This window comes from Sus scrofa, chromosome 4, assembly GCF_054392235.1.
Source record: "Sus scrofa isolate SSC_HxYL_T2T_F1_AM1 chromosome 4, Sscrofa_HxYL_maternal_Yorkshire_Landrace_v2.0, whole genome shotgun sequence".
In the NCBI taxonomy this organism is placed as follows: domain Eukaryota; kingdom Metazoa; phylum Chordata; class Mammalia; order Artiodactyla; family Suidae; genus Sus; species Sus scrofa.
Window position 1 is genome coordinate 120,418,411 of NC_139386.1, and position 6,040 is coordinate 120,424,450.

Here is a 6,040-nt window from a genome sequence, read left to right on the forward strand (position 1 = left end):
ACATATTCAAAGTGATAAAAGCTTAAAAATTGCCAGCTGAGAATGCTTTATCCAGCTAAGTTATCCTTCATATATATGGGAGAAATAAAGGCTTTCCCATACAAACAAAACCTGAAGCAGTTCACCACCGTTAGACATGACTTGCAAGGGTGCCAAAAAAGTTCCTCAAGTAGAAAAGCAAAGAAGCTAATTAACAACATAAAAACATGGGAAAGGACACAATACCCTGGTAAAGGTTAAAAATAGACAATCGCAAATAGAAAATTGTTACTCTGTATTAGAGTGGTGTGTTAACCACTTAATGCTAGTATAAAGTTAAAGGAGGAACACATTAAACAAAATTTCAGCTATTACAATTTGGTGATGAATTCACAGCATAGCAATAGGAAAATTGTAACATCAAAAATATAAAAAGAATAAAAGAGTAAAACCACTATAGTTGCAAAAGAAAAGTCGTTATCATGGAAAAAAAAAGGACTATTTTATTCCTATGAGATGCTTTGTGTAGGCCTCATGGTAACCACAAGGCAAATATCTAGAACAGGATCAAAAACCATAAAAATGGGGTACTGAGACAATCGCTAGGGAAAAACCACTCATTTACAAAAATAGACAGAAAGAAACGGGGAAAAAATAAGATAAAAAATAAGAGGAAGGCAATAATTATGAGAGTGATAAGTCCTTATACAGCAACAATCACTCTAAATGTAAACAGATTGGATTCACCAATCAAGTGGCACAGAGTGAGTTTGGGGAAGGAAAAGGAGAAAAGAAAAAAAAAAAAAAACCCAAATATATGCTGCTGAGCAGAGACTTAGTTCAGGTCAAGAGGCATACGTATGCTCAAAGTGAAGGGACAGGAGATCGTCCAAGTGAGTGAAAACCAAAAAAAGCTGGGTTAGTCATACTTAGACAAAACAGACTTCGAGCCAAAAATGGCAGTAAGAGACAAAGACGGTTAGTATATAATGGCCAAGGGGTTAATAGATCAAGAAGATATAAGCAATGGTAAACAGACAAACGCCCAAAAGCAGAGCTCTGAAATATAGTAAGCAAATACTAAAAGACCTGAAGCAAGAAACAGACCACAATACAATAGTACAGGATGTCAGTACACGACTGTCACCAATGGACAGTTCACACAGAAAACGCAACCAGAAAACACTGGATTGGACCACACTTTAGAACAAATGGATCTAAACAATAAAACAGTCCCCATCCAAGGAGCAGATTATACATTCTTCCCAAGTGTACATGGAACAGTTTCCAGCATATATGATGTGACAGGAAATTGTAGCAAATTTAAGAAGATTAACATCATACAACTATCGTTTTTGACCACAATGGTAAGGAACTAGAAATCAACAAGAGGAAAGCTGTAAACTCTATGACTACATGGAAACTAACTAATACAGTTCTGAACAACCAATGGGCTGAAGAAGAAATCAAAATGGAAATAAAAAATTAAATCAAAACAAATGAAAATGTATCCAAACTTATGCTATATGTCAAAAGTAGTTCTGGGAGGAAAGTCTTCAGTGATAAATACAGGAAGTAAGAAGCACAAAAAATTAAAACTAAAAAAATCAAAATTTACCTCTCAAGTAACTAGAAAAAAAGAACAAATTAAACCCAAAGTTAGCAGAAGAAAGGAAATACTAAATATCAGAGAGAAAATGAATGAAATAGAGACAAGAAAACTAAGAGCTGGTTCCTCCAAAAGATGCCTTCTTTCCTTCCTTCTTTCTTTTCTTTTTGTTCCCTTCCTTCCTTCCTTCCTTCCTTCCTTCTTTCTTTCTTTCTAAGGCTGCGTATGTGGCATATGGAAATTTCTGTGGCTGGAGGTCACATAGGAGCTGCAGCTGCTGGCCTACACCACAGCTTCACTGGATCTGACAGCAACACTGGATCTGAGCCGCATCTGAGACCTATACTGCAGCTTATGGCAATGCCACATCCTTGAGCCACTGAGGGAGGCCAGGTATCAAATCCGCATCCTCATGGACACGTATGTTGGGTTTTTAACCGGCTGAGCCACAACAAGAACTCCAAACCAATTTTTGAAGTGACACACCTTTAGTTAGACTAATAAGAAGGCTCAAATAAATAAACTTAGAACATAAAAGACATTAAAATTGCCACTGTAGAAACATATAAACTCATTAACAACGAATTGTGAACAATTACATGACAACAAATTAGACAGAAATACAAACATCTCTAGAAACACACAACCTATCAAGACCGAATCAGGAAGAAATAGAAAATCAGAAAAGACCAATAACAATGTAAGAGATTGAATCAGAAATCAAAATCTCCCAACACAGAAAACCCCCGAACCAGACAGTGTCAGAGGTAAATTCAACCAGGAAAAATAATACCAATCCCTTCTTAAGCGCCTCCAGAAAACTGGAGAAGGGACTACTTCCAGACTCATTCCATGAGGCCTGCTTTACTCTGGTAACAAATCCAGATAAGGGCACCCGAAGAGAAGAAAACTACAGACCAATATCCCTGGTGAATGCAGATATAAAAATTCCCCAAACAATATTAGCCAACTGAATTCAAGAGCACATTAAAATATTTATACATCATGATCAGATGGGATTTATCCCTGGTATGCAAGAATGGTTCAACACACAAATCAATAAATACAATACAGCCCATTAGTAAAACGAAAGATAAATATCATAGAAACAGAAAACGCATTTGGCAAAAGACATCTTTTAGTAATAATAACAATAACAATAATAACAATAATAACAATAAAACCCTTCACAGACTGGGCATAAGGAACACACCTCAACATGATAAAGGCCGTATTCGACAAACACAAAGCTAACATTATACTCAATGGAGAAAAATTGAAAGCTTTTCCTCTGAGATCAGAAACAAGACAAAAATGTCCACTCTTATGCTCTTATTCGATACAGTTCTAGAAGTACTAGATAAGGCAATTAGGTAAGACAAAGAAATAAAAGGCATTCAACTCCAAGAAGCAAAATTGTAACTATCTGCACATGATGTGAGTGTGTATGATGAAAATCCCCACGACTCAACCAAACGTCCTGTGGGTACCAGCCAACAGTTTCACAGAAGTTGCAAAATACAAAATAAACATACAGAAATCAGTTGTATTTCTATACACCAATGGTGGACCATCTAAAAAAGAAAGAAAATGACCCTGCTAAAAATAACACTAAAAACAAAATATTTAGGGATAAATTTTAACCAAGAAAAGTACAGCTCTGTGCAAGAAAAACTATAAGACTGCAGAAAGAAATTGAAGACGACACAAACAAATGGAAAGACATTCTTCTAGGAGTTTTATGGTGATACCTGAGAGGTTCTACCTTTCAGTTATTAAATCCATCAAATAAATTGTTTGAGTGCTGTAAAACAGGGGTCCAATTGCATTCTTTTTCACGTGGGTATCCAGATTTCTCAGCACAATTTGTTGAAGAGACTACCCTTTCCCCATTGACTAGTATTGAACTCCTTATCAAAGATAACCATAAATATAAGGGTTTATTTCTAGGCTCTTTCTTCTGTTCCATTGGTCTATGCATATATTTTTATGCCAATACCATACTATTTTGATTACTGTAGTTTTAAGATTTAGTTTGAAATAAGGAATTCTGATGAAACCAACTTTGGCTTTCTCAAGATTGATTTTCATATTCAAGGGGTGTGTGTGAGTGTGATTCTACATGAATTTTAAGAATACATTTTTATCTCTGTAAAAAATGCCACAGGGAATTTGACAATGACTGCATTAAATGTGTAGATGACTTTGGGTGGCATGGACATTTTACACTATTGACTCTTCTACTCCAAGAATATAGGATATTATACTGCTTCTTTGTGTCTTCTTCAACTTCTCCCATCAATGTCCTCAGCTCCTTGGTTAAATTTATTCCGAAATACTGTTTTATTTTGATGCTGTGCAAATGGAATTTCTTTCTTAGTGTCTCTGATAGTTTCTTGTTAGTGTATGGAAACAAATTTATTTTTTCAGGTTCGTCTTTTATCCTGTAACTTTACTGATTGTTATGCCTTCTTGCCGATTTTTGGTGGCATCCCTAAAAGCTTCCATATATAAGAGCATGTCATTTGAATGCAGGAAAAAAAAATTCTTCATCTCTGACCTTGATGCCTTTTTATGTCTTTGTCTTGCTTAACTGTTATGGCTAGAGCCTCCGATATTATGCTGAATAGAAATGAGGAAAATGGACATTCCTGTGTTTTCCTGAGTTTAAAGGAAAAACTTCCAGCTTTTCATCTTTGAGTAGGATGTTATCTGTGGGCTTGACATACATGACTTCTATAATGTTGAGGTATATTCCTTCTACACTTCATTTCCTGAGAGTTTCTCCCAAGAAGAGATGTGGAACGTTGTCAAATATAGGCATACCTCACTCCTTGTTTTGTTGTGCTCTTTATAACCTGAAGGTCTGGGCAACTTTGAATTGAGCAAGTCTATAGGGCATCACCGTTCCAATGGTATGTGCTCACTTGGTCTCTCTGCTACATTTAGGCAATTCTTGCAATACTTCAAAAATTTCCCAAACTTTAGGGCAGTCTGTGATCACTGATCTTTGACGCCACTACTGGAAAAAGATTATGACTCACTGAGAGCTTCTTTTCCCAATAAGGTCTTTTTAGTAACATATGCACATTTGAAAGCTATAATGCCATTGCATGCTTAACAGACTACAGTGCATTGTAAATTTAACCTTTAGAGGCACTAGAACACTGAAAAAAAAAACACACACACACAACATGTAACTTGCTTTATTGATGTCTACACATTATTGCGGTGAACTGGAACTAAATCAGCAATATCTCTGAGATATGCTTGTACTTTTTATGCTTCAATGAGATTCCTTTTATGACCTGAGATATCAGAGTAATCAGAAATTAATTAAACTGGGGAAGAATTGAAGAGAGAATGGGGAGGAAGATCTCTATTGCTAGGCCTTCCTTTACAAATAAGTTTCCCCTCAAAAAAAAATTATATATATACACACATATTTCCTTTTCTTCTCTTTCATTATCTCAATTTATTCTACAAAGAATTTTTGACTTCATAAATAATATGTGCCAGATCCTGCCTGAGACAAAGGATTCAAAAAAGAGCAGTAGACAGACTCCGACTGTATCATGGTGAGCACTAAAGAGGCAAGTATTGAAGGTCATGGCAATAACAGGGAGACTTGACCTAATCCTAAGTGTCCTTGTCATCGTGGACTTTGAACTAAGATTGAATGATGAATAGGAGTTAATTAAGAAAAGAACCTTCAAAGTTAGAAGAAGCAGAATTTCCTAGAGTTGAACTTGAGGAGATAAAGGAAACTTGGGCAGCTTGAGTAAATAAAAGTTAGTATGTATAGGGAAAGAGAGGGAAAAAAAAGTAAGAATGGAGTTAAAAAAAAGGTAAGAAAATGGTAGGTGATAGGACAAACAGATTGATGTATAGGCAGAAAAGTGGAGATTTCCTAAGTTTTGGTTTCTATTCTCTTATTCAAACATGAAAAACTAAACTGAGAGTGATAAGACCTAGACGACCGTCTTCATAAATTCCACATTTTAAAGTCCAGGTGAAGGAGAATTAACAGTGAGAGTATCATGAGGAAAAAAAAAAAGTGAAGTATACACACCCATATTAGGGGGTTAAGAGGCGGGACAAAGAGCCATGCAATAGCATTAGGTTATAGCCATTAGAAAGGGAAAGTAAAGGAGAAAATAATGTAAAGTAGATGAGTCCTGTGAGCTCCATAAAATTAAGAATTACGGATTGCATTATTTTAGTGTCTTTTATTGTTTTACCTAATAAACCATGAAAGGGCCTATATATTGTGAAAAACACCCAGACCTTATACCTTTCTATGGGACTCATCATAAAAGCTGCTACCCCTACCCAAGGGTTAGAAACACCTTACGGAAGAAATACAGGCACACATGAGAGAGACACAGCTTGGCAGATTGTGTTCATGGCCAAAAAAATACTTGTCAGCATGCTTCTCTGAGTTTGTGGAAA